The 17,809-nt window shown below is 38.1% G+C and overlaps 1 protein-coding gene across 3 annotated transcripts in view; it reads right to left on the minus strand.

The window, feature by feature from the left end:
* rasgrf2b (Ras protein-specific guanine nucleotide-releasing factor 2b) overlaps positions 1-17,809 on the minus strand; it is a 92,336-nt gene that overhangs the window by 59,320 nt on the left and 15,207 nt on the right. The window lies entirely within an intron of this gene.

A 17,809-nucleotide genomic window follows, 5' to 3' on the forward strand; every position in this document is an offset into this window, starting at 1 on the left:
ATGCTGCTTCACAAGCTTTAAAATGGGTTTGACAATGAAAATTAAACACATGGTTTTAGACCACAGTAACCTATTAGTATGGTGTAGGGCCTCTTTTTGTGCCCAATACAGCATCAGTTTGTCTTGGGAGTGACAGATACAAGTCCTTCAAAGTGTCAAGAGGGCTTCTGGGCCATTCCTCTTCCAGAACAGTTGTGAGGGAACTATGTCGATCAATGATTCTGGTCGCCAATGTCACGTGATTTCAGCAGTTCGGTTCGCATCAAACTGCCAAACTGCTGAAATCACGTGACATTGGCGACCCGAATCATTGATCGATTCACTGATTCATTAGCCGTTTGATTCTTTTTGGAGGCACATGGAGGAGAAGACAATGCTGAATAAAATCGTAGTTTTTGATATTTTTGGACCAAAATGTATTTTCGATGCTTCAAGAGATTCTAATTAACCAACTGATGTCACATATGGACTACTTTGATTATGTTTTTATTCCCTTTCTGGACATGGACAGTAAAGTGGGCATTGACTTCATATGCTCTGGGACTAAAATATAAAATATCTTAAACTGTGTTCCGATGATGAACGAAGGTCTTACAGGTGTGGAACGCCATTAGGGTGAGTCATTAATGACATCAATTTCATTTTGGGGTGAACTAACCCTTTAAGCGTATGGACCTGTTGCTATGACATAAAGTTCAGGATGAGCTTCAAAAAACCAAATAATCCATGATCATGCCAAATCATCAACAATCAAATCCCGCTAACTGAATTAGCGGCGTACGAAGAACAGACTCCAGGTTTCCAGCCTGAGCTACAGGGAGATCCAATCGCCGGCAGATCAGACTGGGTTTATCAAGTCTAGCCCTCACATGCTCTCAAAATGATCGCAAATATGAGTTTCCTAGGTAAAAACTACACATGAACGGCCTCCCATTTCAACCTTGAATGTGATCATCTTGTAATCACGACTTCAAAAGTGGGAATTATCAAATTTCCGATAGCATATGAAGGCAGCATTAGAGCCAAGTAGGGGGAACAAAAACTAATATGGAAAAAAAAATAAGGTCAAGTAAATTAAGAAATGAGGGGTGAAATGTAATAAATATGTAAACAAATAAAAAATAAAACATCTATACTTTCCTCTTGAATTTTTTTTTTTAATTCAGAAGACCCTGTAAATTGGGTCAGCTCCTTAACACAAGGGGTTATTTTTGTACCACATCAACACAACATCAAAGTAAAAAGCAACTAGGTTCTTGTTTATATAAGGGAGTGAACAATTACTGCAATCTTGTGTATCCATAAAAACTGGTGCTGCTTCAAAGCCAATTATTAATCAAATATCAAATGCATTGAGGCAGCCAAACTTCTCTTTAACCATTACTAACCACAGCCTGACATCTCCTTAAAAAAATAAAAATAAGTGAGGTTTGACCTTTTGCAGACAATAAAATGCACCATCACTTTCTTTAGTGGCATTGAACTGACACAGAGAAAGCGATGATAGCCTAAATACATTAAAGCTGATCATTTCCCTCCCTTGGTGCTTGAATTAGCATACACTTAGAATCCACTGCATGGGAAATAAGCTTTTGATACATAATTATCACTATATATATAATGAAAACTTTCCGGCTCCACTGTATATATATTGTTTATATATATTGGGGTGCCATGTCAGCTGCTGGTGTTGGTCCACTGTGTTTTATCAAGGGCAGGGTCAATGCAGTTAGCTATCAGGAGATTTTGGAGCACTTCATGGTTCCATCTGCTGAAAAGCTTTATGGAGATGAAGATTTGGTTTTTCAGCACGACCTGGAACCTGCTCACAGTGCCAAAACCACTGGTAAATGGTTTACTGACCATGGTATTGCTGTGCTCAATTGGCCTGCCAACTCTCCTGACCTGAACCCCATAGAGAATCTGTGGGATATTGTGAAGAGAAAGTTAAGAGACGCAAGACCCAACACTCTGGATGAGCTTAAGGCCGCTATCGAAGCATCCTGGGCCTCCATAACACCTCAGCAGTGCCACAGGCTGATTGCCTCCATGCTACGCCGCATTGAAGCAGTCATTTCTGAAAAAGGATTCCCAGGAAAATAATTTTGGGTTTACATGAGCTGTATGCCAAAATCTTCAGCATTAAAACAATAAAAGACCTGAAATATTTCAGTTGGTGTGCAATGAATCAAAAATATATGAAAGTTTAATTTTTATCATTACATTATGGAAAATAATGAACTTTTGAAAAAAGTAAATATATCCAGCAAAACCTGTGGGTGAGGAGGCTAAAGCGAGTGGACGTCGTCAAAAGTGATGCTACATAAAGTATTCTCAAAACGGTCCGTCTACAAAATCACAGCAGAGCATAATTATTTTCAGCTGGGGAAATTCGAGACTAATATTAGTAAACTTTAGATCTCTTTTAAAGATCGAACTCATTGCCAGTCACTGCCTGAAGTAAAAGTAGGAAGAGACTGAACTTCTAGTGTCATGTAGGCTACTGATCGAATGTCAAAGGAAGAAATAGGAAAAGCAAAACATAGTTGTAGGCTGATGGATGATTGATGTGTGTACCACATATCACTTCATCACCACGAGTTTAGTTTAAATGTAAATGCCTAACGTTAGCGGAGTAGCGCTAGTCTACAGCATGCTATCCTTTTGACCGTCAGAAGCTCACGTCTGTGCCATCTGATCCGACCCCGACTGACCAACAGAAAACCATCATAGCCTTTTTTAGTTAAGGCGGGCATACACTGTGCGAATTCAGACACTCGGGAGTTCGTGAGATATTGCAGACGCTACGAGTCATTTAACTTGATCATCGCATCAAATCAGCTTGTACACGGCACGACTGTTTGCACCGCGAGAAAAATGTGTGCAAATGATTTGTTGAAAAGCAGAGAACAGGTAAAGTTAGATAACAGGGAAATAGACCATCTATGATAGCCTAATGTATTGTAAGTCAAACAGCAACAGTCACTAAAATAACTACTCAATGGTAGGCTGAGGCTCATTTAAAAATGATGGCAGTAGACTAGCGCTACATCTACTAGACCAAGGTTAGGCATTTCATGTATTGCTATCTTCTGAATTAATCAATCAGTCCCTCAATAATCATGTTAACTATGTCTGAATCCCAAGCAATTTACTAGCGTTGCTATAGGAACGCTAGTAACATTAGGAACGCTTCGGCTTTTGCCACCCGGAAGAACGTTTATTACTGTTGTGACGTCATGGTGAATTGTCCTATACCCCATTATGACAATGTGAAAGAAGTTTGTTTGAAATCTTAGCAAATTTATTTAAAAAAGAATAATAATAATCACATGTACATAAGTATTCGCAGCCTTTGCTCAATACTTTGTTGAAGCACCTTTGGCACCAATTACAGTCTCAAGTCTTTTTAAGTGTGATATTACAAGCTTGGCACACCTATTTTTGTGCAGTTTCTTCCATTCTTCTTTTCAGGACCTCTCAGGCCAGGTTGGGTTAGAGGCGTCAGTGCCTAGTCTGAGGTCCAGAGCATACTAGGGCAGGTTTTCATCAAGGATCTTTTGTAAGGTCTCCTCTCTCCTCAGAGAAACGCTGGAGCTCAATGAGAGTGACCATTGGGTTCTTGGTCACCTCCCTGAATAGGGCAACTCAGTTCGGCCAGGCAGCTAGCTCTAGGAAGAGTCCTGGTGGTTCCAAACTTCTTCCATTTACGTATGATGGAGGCCACTGTGCTCATTGGGACCATCAATGCTGCAGAAATGTTTTTGTAGCCTTCCTCAGATCTGTGCCTCGATTCAATCTCAGAGGTCTACAGGCAATTCCTTGGACTTCATGGCTTGGTTTGTGCTCTGACATGCACTGATAACTGTGGGACCTTATATAGACAGGAGTGTGCCTTTCCAATGAAATTAACTTCAAATAATCCATTTAACAATTAACTGAAATTACCACAGGTGGACTCCAATCAAGTTTTAGAAACATCTTAAGGATGATCAGTGGAGCTCAATTTTAAATGTGTCATGGCAAAGTCTGTGAATATATATTTATTTAAGGCATTGTATTGCATACAAATGCAGTCTGCAAATGCAAGGGTTGAGGGGTCAGAAAGCAGAACTACTGCGTTTGTTTATCTGACGTTTACATTTATTTTGCATCTGCAGCTGATACTAATGAAACAAACTACTACAGCTTGTCATGCAACAAGAAACACAGCAAGCTCTATTTGTTGCTCTTTGAGTCATCACAAATATTTGAGTCAGTTTGTGATAGTCATTTATATGTCTATATGTCTAGTCATTTATATGAGATATTAAGTACTGTGTGTGTCAGCTTGTTTACAGATGTGCTTATGAATCCGGTATATAGTATATACATATGTGCATATAAGTGTAAAACTGCAGTTGAAGTCAAGTTCAAGGGATTAAGTGTTCAGCGTTCTAGTACAGACAGGCATGAGAGGCCTTATATAACCCTCCCTCGATCTATTTACAGTCTCCCAGGCTGACTGGATGTCCTCCTGCACTTCTCTCCAGGCATTTAAGTTGCATGTAAACAAAAGGATAAAATCAGCACCAGGCATTTTTATGATCTCCTAACACAAATCAAGATAGCTTCATTAACAATTGGTAAGCCTAGCAGAACTAGCTTAAATATTCAAATGTACTTATGGACCCTTTTCACAGACTCTGACACATTTTTCACATTCAAAGGTACTGAGATTATTAGGAAATTTTATAACACGTTGTTTTTTTTATATCTTGACAATCATTTTCAGAAAACTAACTGTGTGGATGTTTCTAATACAACAGCTGACAGAGTAACGTATATGTCTCTTCCGATGTAATTCATCTCTTCATATTTTTCTTTTTTTTTTAAGTCATAGAAACACTATTGTGGATGTTTTCTTTTGCAAATGGGGCAAATGGAAATGCAAAATTTATATTTGTTGCAGTTTCCGTTTACCACTATAAGAAGTTTACCCAACTGTGATTAATTTCGCATCAGACATACTCGACTTCAACCAGCCATTGTGGCCTCTGTTCAAAATGCTGGTTTACAGTTAGGTCTCATTTGTTAACAATAGTTAAAGGGGGGGTGAAACACTCAGTTTCAGTCAATCTCATGTCAATCTTGAGTACCTATAGAGTAGTATTGCATCCTTCATATCTCCGAAAAGTCTTTAGTTTTATTATATTTATAAAAGAAATATGGGCTGTACCGAGTCTTTCCGGAAAAAAACGAGCGCCTGGAGGCGTATCGTGTGGGCGGAGCTAAAGAATGACGAGCGCACAAAGCGGTGACGTCCTCAAGCGTGGACAAACCCATGGCTATCGAGCTCAGCTAATAGATATATGATCCAGAATCATTCGAAGGCTGAAATAAATTGAACAGGAGAAACAGCAACAGCAGGACGTCCGTCTCTGTGGTATGTACTGTATTTAGTGACCTGTCAACATTTGTGTGTTTACTCGCAGTTTATGAGGACATGATTCGGTTTATGGACTATTGTATGCGACTAAACCTTAGCAGTAGCAAGCAAAACAGTTTTTCACGTCAGACCTGTGTAACGTTATACATAGAAAAACAATAGAGTCCGTTAGCGCATTTGAATGACGAAGCACGAGATCGTGTCGTTTACTGATGTTTACTCACGCGACGACGGCCAACAGCATAGACATTTGAAACAGTTTTACTCACCGGCTGCTTCCACAGCAGGACCGAACCTTTATGATTTGCTGAAGTCCTGTAACAGCAGTGACTGTCCATGACAGTGAAAATCCGCAATGTTGTGAAGCTTTCCGCTGCATTCAAATCGGTTCAACTGAAGCGCTGCCTTCCCGGAATGCTGTGCTGAAGCGTTGAAGTCGCTTGATCCCATATAATCACCCATAGGAATAAAGTGGAAAGCGGCGCGTCATAAGTGTTCACGGACGACTGGATCTGCAGCTGAGCGAGTGTTTATGGGCGTGCATTTCCTCTCTCGCTCTAGTCACGCACGCGCACCCTACCGGGAGAAGAGCCCGTATGGCCCATACAAGGACCTTCCGGTCTATTAACGTCAAGCCGAGCCATACTAAAAAAAAAACTCTCCGAAACTTGTGAGAAACCGGAAGGAGTATTTTTGACAAATAAATACTCCATCAAACGTCCAACATTAGTTTTTGAAACTTTGTCTATGTTTAGGATGGGAATCCAAGTCTTTAACAGTGTAAAAAGCTCAGTATGCATGAAACTGCTTTTCACCCCCACCCCCTCCCCCTCCCCCTCCCCTTAAAGGAACTGTATGTAAGAAATGTATTTCAATGAATCATAAAATGTCCCTGATATGTCATTAGACATTATGAAATCATGTTAATTTCAAATACTTATATCAATGACAGCAGTAGTATTGTCATTTAAAAGGATATTGTCATTTAAAAGATGTTTTTGCAGCCCTCAGCTGATGTTGATGTTGACATGTTGTGTTTTGGCCTGAAGCTCCACCCTCCACCTATCGACCAATCATGAAGTCAGTACTGTTTCGGCATCCTGGTTGCCAGATCTGCTCTAGTTACCACAGGTCCAGCTACAAACGTTCCTGCTGATCCTGCAGCATATCTGTCAATCTCGAGTTAGGTTACGTAACGTTAGTAAAAATCAAAATGTTCATTGTTTGTTCTTGTAAGTTCACAGTAGGATTGTTAGAAAATACAATGGCCCCACTTTTTATTAGGCTGCTATATACAAATATACTTATTGTGCTTATATTATATTGCAAAACCTTTTCGGTGATATTGAGGTGGGTATGGGTAACGTTAGGGACAGGTGTGGTTGTAGAGTAAGGGATTGGTCAACAGTGTAATTATAAATGTAATTAAAGAAATTAATTACAGATGTAATTACATGCAACATTTAAAAAAATGTAAGTACAATGTAAAATCGTGCATGTACACAATAAGTGCATTGTATAAAATAATTAATTAAAATGTTGGTAAATAGTTGTTAAGGCCACTTAATATAAAGTTGGTCCAATACAAAATTTGATTTGAAAATAAGAATTAGTAAATGGTGGAATTAACATTGACTAAGATTCATAAATTCTGCAGAACTATTGTTCAGTGTTAGTTTATGTTGACATAATGTAGGCAAGGGAGAAGGATGAGCAGAAGACGAGGTAGATCCAATGCAGCCAAAATGTTTATTAAACAACTAAATTAAAGACGATCCAACACAAGGCCAAAAACATAAAAGCTTTACACGAAAAGGCAAAGACAATACTGAACAGTGACTGGAATACAACTGGGGGCTTAAATACACAGGAGATAACCAAGTAAACAATAAACAGTGGCTTTGCGCAAAGAAATCAGAAACCAAGACAACAAACAGGGCGTAATAATAAGTAACCTAGGAAACCTAAGAAAATGGGGAGCAAAGGAAGCAGAAAACCCAGACAGCAATAGTGTCGGCCCAGATCCGGCCCACATGTGGTATGCGTTGAATCCACATGTACCAGATAGGGCCCGTATCTGGGATACACAATGTTGCTGTCTGAGAATATAATTTCAAGTCCAGTACAAACGTTACTGTCACTCATCAACGACATGTCACAGATGCTAGGCGACAAGAACAGTCCTCCGTAGGCAAGACCTTCCCATTTAAACAACGCTCGGTTCGACCTTCGCAACCTTCGAAAGCGTGGCCTTTGATGTCCAAGTCCTTCAAAGGATGCAGCCTTTGAATTAGGACACAGTCAAGGAATCAATGGAATACAAACTAAAAGTCTATAAAACAAAACATAAACCTGACACATGTTAACTAAAATAGTATAATGTTGTAAACAAAGGATTGTGATAACGAACATCAAAAGTTTAAACACCTAAAGAAGGCTTTTTTTCTTCAAGCAATAAACTAAAGAATCTGTGAGCAGGCTTGGTGATAGAGTTAGATAAAAAGAAATTCAAAACAAACACACAGACATCAGAGTTAATACAGAGCACGGTATTACATCTCTGCAATCATAAGCCCTGGAGCATCTTTTAAACAGTCTATTGCATGGCTCTTGTGTACTGATACTTCCTGCCATAGCAGGGAGCGAGTAATTTGCTCAAACATTTACTAAGGAAGGCAATCTGATTTTTCACAAAAAAAGAAGATTCAGAAAGTAATCTTGTGTGATATAACCCACCAAAAAAAGAGAGGGGAAAAAACTGTTATGTTTCAGGACAGAATAGCAGGTAATATAAAGCGTTGCTGAATAGAGCAAAGACTGCTGAAAATTCATCCTTTTGTATTTTAGCATATATAAAATATAGTACTTTTAAATTGTTATATTCCACTATTGCAGTTTTTTTATCAGCCTTGTCTTGAAAACTTGAATGTTTGGTTTTCAGTGATTTATTCTACACTATTATTAAATGCATCAGTAAGAAACTATAAACCAAAAATTCAAGTTTATCCATTCATTTAGCATTTGAGTGTTGTGAATTTATGTTTTCTAAGTTATATAATTTTCAGCTTGTTGCAAAGAGAAAAAAAAGTGTGTGCGTGCGTGCGTGCGTGTGTGTGTGTGTGTGTGTGTTTCAGCAAATACAAGCATACACTAAAACAAAGATCTTTCTGTTGTGGTGGGGCCAGAGCAGGTAATAATCAGAACTACTCACCTGAGTGCCTAGCAGAAAAAAAATGTTTGATGTTGAAATATAAACAGACAGCAAAGAACACCAAATAAGCCAGAAGAATGCAGAGCAAAATCAGGCTACTCCACCAAAAATCTACAGTGTTTGTGTTGATCAGGTTTTGCTTAAATCATTTATGAACAACAAAATAATAATGTAGGTGTTTCCATGACCTAAATGTTGTTTGTTATTAAACGTAACAAGATTGTGCATATCAATGCACTCATAAGTTAAGATAACATTCTTCTTAGATGCAAGGCCAAACCATAACTTTGTTATATTACAGTACATATAGAGCCAAATATTCTCTTTGGAAAATATGATTAAATAAATAAAAGCGAGTGGAGAAATAGCCCACACTGATACTGACCTAGTAAACTAAATTATCGACGCTCTGCCCCTTTACACGCATGAGCTCCTTTCATTGCATCTGCGAATGGACTGGTGACCCCTCCACTGTGCCGGTCTTTCCCCCTGTAAGGGTCTGCAGACTAAAATACTTCCTAACCTATTTCCTCACACAAGTCATACATTTGTGAAATGTCCCTGCATTCACAAGGCCATGCCCTGAAGTGCTGAATTATATGAAGAGTGTCTATTCTGCACAGGGCACTTGGAATATGGCACATGGAAGCAGTACACACAAGCTGTGTCCTAATTCAGAGGCTGCATCCTTCAAAGGATGCAGGCTCCAAAGGCCACGAAGGTCGGACCGAGCCTTGTTAATTGGAAGGATTGTGCAGGATTGTTCTTGTTTGTCCAACCGTGACAGCTGCCATTGATGAGTGACAGTAACGTTTGTACCGGATTCACCATGGTCCTAATACAGTATATACATGAAGAGAATAAACTATATATAAAATAGCAAATTGGTAAGATATGTACAAATTTGAATGGCTTTTAAGTGTTTTTTTGTTGTTGTTTTTTTTACATTTTTATCGTCAGATATTGGAGTAAGTTGAAACACAAATACAGTACATTTAAAAGTTAAAAAAGTTAAAAAGAAAAAAAAGAAACAGAAAAAAAGAAAGATTCTAATCTGACACACAATGATTCTTGGGATAGCCATTTGTTCTATCCTTCAGGGCCAAGGAAGAGGATGCATTTGTAGGAATGAGAATTCAAAGTGCAACAGTCGGATTCCAGAAGTGAAAACTACATTTAAAAAAAATTGATAGGGAAACAGATTTTTAACAATAACTTATAAAGACAGCCTTAAGTTACAAGGTTGGTAATTGATAGCATTTGCTTCTTTTGAAGCTGTCTGCATTATTCAACTTAGTTAATTGTGTTTAACAGCGGTATTCAGGGTGAAAAACTACATTCTCTATGATGATGTACAGAAAATTCCATCAACCAGAGAGTCGAAACAAGTAAAAAATTGAGTCAAGTCTCCCTACACTCTCAAAATATGAAAATATTCCAATATGCATATTTTGTGATAAGCCTACAATTTTTTTTTTATTAAGCAAGTAGTTTTATATTTCTCCATTGTTTTTAATTTGATTATGCTGTTTGCAATGATTCATGGGATTGTATTTCTTTCTATGACTAATGCTTTTAAGTGCACAGTCTAGTACCTTCATATTTTTTTTCAATTTTTAAAAACTTTTTTTTGCTTTAAATCAAAGTTTGTAATGTTATGACTGACCCACAGCTTGTTGATTTGATTAATGGCTTATGATGCTTAAAGACTTTTTTAAATCCCTGGGACAAATGAATGGGAAAATTACTTCCGAAACTGAGGCGCTAAAAAAGTGGACAGCACTGTAGCACTCTATTGGGAACAGCCTTCATCGTGCTGTTGTGAAGCGTTCGGCCTTGAAACTCGAAGGATGCAGCCTCTGAGTTTAGACGCAGCTACAGAATGTTCTATTCAGGAGACAATGCTGCCGCATAAGTGCCCAAGGCCAACACAAACCAACAGGCCTGGTGAGCAGGGGTAAAGGTCCAGCCCAACACCTCTAAATCACAGAACACTCCACCAGTGCACAAATTCATCTCTGCATGTATCCGCAATAGTAATTTGCACTGGCAATCTGCCAAGCCAGAAGGGAAAAGCAGAGCGGGTGGGTGAGAGAGACAGAACCTCTTGCATAACATTTCTTAACAAGTGTCAAGCATATTTTTAAACCGTCACTTCACATAACAAATCCCGTTTCCATGACAACACAGTGCTCTGCGCAAGAGCGGCGTTCAATAATGCTTTTGCTCTGCATTCATTACTACCGTTTATTCGGTCGGCGCCAATCTACATTTAAACTTCCTCACCTATTACGCTAACAGCAGATAGTAAGAAAATACATTTGGCTTAGACGTTTGCAAATAATATCTGCAGTGATCTCAGAAACATAAATGACAAGACTATGTTGGGGGGGGGGGAAACAGTCTAAGGGGATTTTTGCTGGTTTGATCTGGTTTAAACAGTTTTAGTCTGTCAGCCAGCTGGTTTTCCAGCCTGGCAAGCACTTAAAACTCTTATAAAAAAGTGGAAAAGCCGGAGTCTAACAAGGTTGGAAGACCACCCCAGGGTAGTTTAAGAAGGTCGAATATTTGTCTCGATTAACAGCGCTTGTTTGTATTTCTCTCATTGGGTGAAGAGATGGAGTTGTCAGATTTGCTGTTGGTTTTTTCAGGAAAAGTGTTGATGTTCGCCGTCTGGATGAAATAGATGACACTTTCTGCTCTCACTCCTGCTGGGTGCTTACAGATACTGTTTACAATCATGCAGTTTAGCTCTGTGCTACGTCTCTAGTTCTCTTTGCAGCTACAGCAAGATATAAAACAATCAATCACAAAGCAATATTTGCTGCTGTCACAATACACCTTTGTGGTTTGTTTGTGATGGGCGCATGCCAGTAAAAGAAGTAGAACGGCCCCTGCTTATTCTCAGGATGAAAGTGCACTAATCTTTTGGCGTTCGACTGTACCTCGCTTATTTCAAGACATGCACTTTAACAAAGAGAATAAAGTGGACTGTCAATATTCAACCTGGTCTTTTGGCCTGGCCATGCTGGTTTGCATTAGCCTGACAAGTCAGACCCACATCAAGATGTTTTGTCTGGAAACTCACCATTGACAGGGCTCAATCCGAGGGGCGGGATAAACGGTTGTCTTTCAAACTCCCTCTGCACGCGATAGGATAGCGCTACAACCAACCAGAGCAACGAAGGTGAAACAGAGCTTGTTGATAGATTAAACATTCCCCGTATCCGGTCAGCAAAACTCAGAACACATCTTCCCTTTTTAAGAATGACTTCAATGCCGTTCTTTGTTCTTTTCTCAGAGAAAAGCTTAACTCCAGGTCTTCCAGAGTTGAGGTCAAAGCTGATTCGAAAGACTGCCGTTCGCCAGTTTCTGTGTTTACTAGAAGCACACAAACGCAACTCGGCCGTCGTCATTATGGCCCCGCCCACCGACTCTATACACAATGTGATTGGCCCGACAAGAGTTTGGCGTTTACAGCTCAGAAGGGTATTGAGAGTTGCTAGACGACACTCGCGGGCAGATTAAATTTGCTGCCGCTAGGGTACGTCTAGATTTCTACACAGCAAAAAACATGTTGGGAGATTTATCACCACGGGTGTTAAAATTATCACTTTCCGGGTGAACATACAGGTCCGTCTTTGCTAGTGTTAAAACAACACTGACGAAAGTGTTCGTTATACAAACACTGTGTTAGTGTTTCTTTTTAGTCACTCAAGGTGTTGAGAAATGTATTACTCATAAGTGTACATTTAACACTTTATGGTGATTAATCTCACACACCCAGTGTATTTAATGTTTATTTAATGTAAATACTTAAATACTAAAATGGCACTGTGAATGAAATTTAAAACAATTTATATATATTATTTTATTTTTTCCCCAAAAAAATCAAGTGACTACAAATTTATTTGAATATTTATTGAAATTGTAATATATCAATTCCATTACATTTATGTATTTGGCAGACACTTTTATCCAATGCGACTTACACTGCATTCAATACCATTTTTAATAAATAAAAAAAAAAACATTTTTGTCAGTTCTTGCTTTCGCCGGGAATCGCTACAGTTAAGCCATTGTTGTCACACATACAATTGAATAAAAAAATTTCTTGTTATACTCCAATGCTATAACATCTTACCATGATAAATCTCTAATGCGTTTCAAACAAGATTAAACAAAGAAACATTCCTCAAGTAATGTTTTAATTGAAAATACAAAAATTCAACATTGTATATATTAAATCAACCTTAATGTTAAAAAACTGGCTGGTTTGTAATTCATTCTGATAAAAAATACTATTCCTTTATAAATTAATACATTTACATTTGGCAGATGATTTTATCCAAAGAGACTTACATTGCATTCAATGTACGTATTTTTACATTTTGTCAGTTCTTGCTTTCCCAATTCATCGATCCCACGATCTTGGCGTTGATAGTGCTCCTCAAAATGATCCAAACACATAGTATCGTTCCTGTTAAAGAGACACATTTTGGTTTAAACAAACACATTAAAAAAATCTAAGATATAAAGTTTCAAACATCTTCAATCAACAAGCAGAGATACTTACATAGCTTGTCTTCCTTTCAGGATCGTTTAGGTTTGTAGAGTAATAATGCCAAGGGCATACATAGATTGTGGCCTTAAGTGGTTTCCTTCTGCAATAATAAACAATATTCCATGAAACAAAAATCCTCCAAAGCAGAAAGCAAACTAAAAGACTCAAAATAATCAGGTCACTTTGTGTTTTACTTCAGGTTATCTTTATACCAACACATAGCAAGAAAATGTTATATTCAAAACATAAGCACTACTGTTACAGATTTACAATACTACAACTAGAAAAGGCTAGAACTAAGTTGTACAGAAAAAATCGCGCATGGAAGGGCACTAATGCATGTCTGCTCAACTAATACAAAATAAGACGAAAAATGTCAAATAGTATGAGTGTGCAATGTCGTGGAATGTATACGCCAAAACTCATTTCGGCGTGCATATGATACGCACTTTATGGCGTATATATGACACGCTCTCTTGGGTAGGTTTAGGGTAGTGGGGTGGGGGGTTCGTATGTATAATACGCCATAAATTGCGTATCATATGCACGCAAAAAACAGCGTATCATATGCACGCCAAAATGAGTTTTGGCGTATACATTCCACGACATTGCACACTCGTACTTGATCTTGAGTTTCTATATGACTGAAGCAGTTCATGAAGAAAAGCGTGTCCTACGATGTTTTCGACATTTTGGAGCGCTGTACAGAATGGTCGGCGTATGTTATCAAAGTACAACGAGAAGATTGCTAGAACACACAGAGCATTTCACTCGCAAAATGTTGCAGGCCGATCAGTATGCGCAGCGCCGACAATGATGGACCGTGCTATCCGTGGGTGCTCGGCCAGGGATCGAGCCCCGGCGTCACACAAGAAAAAAAAAATTAAGAGCATTTAATTCATTTGATTAACGTCTGCTTTCTCATTTGAATGACATTTCAAAACACCAGAATTAACTCGTAGTTACGGGGTGAAAGATATAAACGGTCTTATAAAGGTTGGAAGCCCTAAAGATATGCCAAATGAGAAGAAATAACTATCCAAGTCCAGTGAGTTAAAATGACACATAATGTTAATGCTGCTATATTATTACAAAATGAATACAACGAAATTAAGTCACTTACGTAAATCTCGTCCTCCATTAACGAATTTAGTGTGTTAGTGGGGGTTATGTTAAACTGAATGGCGGATCAAAAGCGCGCTAAATTTAAACTGAGGTAAAAAAAACAAAAAAACGCTAAGAGTTAAGTCATCCACATCGGCCACGTTACTCATTATACAAGCTCATTAATAAATCACAAGTTGATAAGATAATAATACTATACTATACCTTGTCCTTGTCCTTGTAACCGTTGTGTGTGCAGGGAAATCCATAAAGATGGAGAGACCGAAGGATGAGCTGGGAAATTTAAAATGCTCTGCACATGCGCAGATGTTGATTGTTAACACCCAAAGGAAACACTGTGCTTTATCACCCAAAGGAAACACTGTGCTTTAACACTAAACAAGTGATAAAGCATATAATATTTGTAAATTAACACCAGATTTTATCACTAGATGCCCAACACCAGGTTTTTATCCCTCAGTAATTTGCTGTGTAGGCTAGGTTTGCATGGCTGCTCTTTTATGTTGGTCTTAGAGAGATTTTGGCTACTTGACAGCTGGTAGACCAGCTTGCAGATCAGCTAAACCAGCCTTAACAAGTTAAGGCCAGCAAACCAATTGCTAGTGGTGCGTACTGCGTAGTGAAAGTGAAGTTTGAATTTCACTTCAGCCCTATTCGGACAGGACTAGTTTTCCCAGAGGAGGCTAGATTAATTTGCATTTCAATTCTCAATCTGGCAAATATTTTTTTTTTCCTCACATAAGTCTGTAACAAGCCCAGAGTAAATTACCTACTGTTTTTTTTATTTTTAGTGTTTCTCTTGAGAAATCTAATTCTGTTTAAATGCAATAGTCTTTGATTGCTGGTCCCAACAGTTCTCCTCATGTGTTTTTTCCTAACCTGACCTACCATTTGCACAATAATCTTATGCATGTTGCACCTTTCAACATGGGCATTATCTGATGAAAAAGTAAAATGATATAAGTGTGAAACATAAAAAAATACTTTCACAGTTATTAGTTGCACTCAAGACCGTGTTCACATTACTTTAAAAACATGTAACTGCATGAACTTAAACAAAAGTGAGACCAACACAATATTAGGAAGGTGGCCACAATGGTTTGCCTGTTTCAGTGTACATGATATAAAAAATAAAAAAAATGAATGAGAGAAAGTTGACAATCTTACAGGCAAAAATGTTGCTATTGAGCAAGCAGAACGTGTTTTTTTTTTTTTTTTTTTTTTTTGCATGACCGATGAGCCAGGAAGAATCAAGGAACGGGAAATGGAAAACCCAGAATGGAGCTGGAGTGGAGTAATTACAAAACACTTTCAGCAAGAGGAGAAATTGCAGTCTCTCATGCAGTGCAGGGGGGAAAACACCTTAGGCTGGTTTAAGCTGGGGTTTTTTTTGGCAGGGTTTTGACAGTGCACTGTAAAAAATTCAACTAATGTTTTGTTTGACAAATTCAGCTTTTTAAGCAAGTTTATTCAACTATTTAACATGCAAAAAGTTGAGATAACTCAAACAAATTTAGTACAACTTTCAAAGGCTTGATTGTGTTTGCGGGATGCACTGTAACGTGTTCATGCTTCGTTTTTAATAAAAACATTTTTTTTCAAATTTGGGGCGCCGCCATTATATGATTTCAACACTGACAGGGAGTCGGATCCTGCTGGATTTACAACACAAAATCATCCACTTCACCTGATATATGTAATGTGACATTACGTGAGGGAACAGAGTAGAAAATGGTTGTGTTTAAGTTGATACGTAAAGTTATCACGGGCTCTGGGCGTCCGCGCCGCCGTTATACTACAACACCAATGGAGCCTGCTGGATTTACAACACAATATCTTTCACTTCTCCTGATATAGGGTGAATTCAAGGTGGTTGGGACACTTTTTGGCATTGAGATGACTTAAGTGTCCCAATCACCCTGAATTCACCTTATGCAACATTACGAGAGGGAACAGGGTAGAAAATGATTGTGTTAGTTGATCAGTAAAGTTATCACGGACTGTGGGCGTTAACATGCCGTTGATATGTTTAAACACTGACGGAGAAGGGGCATGCTGGATTTACATCCTAAGATCATCCACTTCTCCTCGTGACATTTTTGTGATTGTGTAATATAATTTGAAGTGTATGAAACCTTAAATAAACATTAAAAGACACTGAGCTCAGTCAGTCTCTCACTCAGGGCCAGTCAACGTGCTAAAACTATGTATTACAGGAAAACACATTGAAAAATAAGGAAGGCTGAACAAAAGTGGACCTGCAATTCGGATGAAAATAACAGCGTTTCGTTGGCATTGCATGACCGACGGCACTCCAGCCTACTATTACACAGCCATAAAAAATGGCCTCACACCCCTTATTTAATATTCTCAGAGGAGGAGTTTATGTAAATATTGGGGATAGTGATGTCAAGCTACCCTGGAGTAATGTCTGTAGTCCCTACCGGCCGTTTGCTGTAGTCCTTAGAAATTGATTTCTTTAAAGGCAAATATCTCCCTTTGCTTTAAACTTTGAACGTTGTAATTTATGCTCAAACAGAAACGTTATACACTAGCTAAAGTTATACAAGTGAAATCGAGTTTTATCACCCCTTTAAACTATTTCCCATTATGACATCCATTTCTAATCTATGCTCATTGTGTTAGAGAGATGTGCCTCTTGCCAGACTCTATTTTAGGTTATTTTGGTTATAATTGCTAATGTTTTTCATTATTATTTCATCCCTATTTCTAAATGCATATTTATTCTTTTTAATCCTTTATTCTTTTATTTAATTTTTTTTTATTCTTTCATTGAACTTTTATTGCATGCAAGTTTCAAAAGCTTTTTAAATGAAAAATATTTGTATGCAAATGAAACAACAGATGACAAAGAGAGACAATGTGCACACACACACACACACACATACATACACACACATAAAAATAGTTTAAAAAAAAAACACACATAAGGCGCTAGGTGCAATTATTATTATTTTTTTTTTTATTTTTTTGTGTGACTCCACTCCCAATCACTGGCAAGTGGTTTATATACATACACCCTATATACATTGGGTGTATATACACCCTATATATGGGTGTATATATATAAACCACTTGCCACTTGTCAGTGATTGGGAGTGGAGTCACAAGCAAAATGTACCAGAACAATTATGCCTCAGGACCAGTACTGATGAAGTATTCATGAACCTTTTCCTGTTTGATTAATGTCCGACACTTACAGTCTTACGGCTAAATTATGGGAGAGTAAGAGTGTTATAAGAGTGTTGATTGTGCGGGTGAATGTGTGAATTGGATTGATTTTTACTTTGTTCTCACTCTACAAATATTACAAGCAAAACCATTTCCTTGAAGGATTTATGTGTAATTTCTGTGTCACCATTAGGAACTGCAAAAATGACTGTTCAAACATGTTGGTTGAACATCTGAGTTAGGTCAGCTAAATAGTCAAGTCACCTTTATTTATATAGTGCTTTATGCA

Source organism: Pseudorasbora parva, chromosome 3 (assembly GCF_024679245.1).
Source record: "Pseudorasbora parva isolate DD20220531a chromosome 3, ASM2467924v1, whole genome shotgun sequence".
Classification (NCBI taxonomy): Eukaryota; Metazoa; Chordata; class Actinopteri; order Cypriniformes; family Gobionidae; genus Pseudorasbora; species Pseudorasbora parva.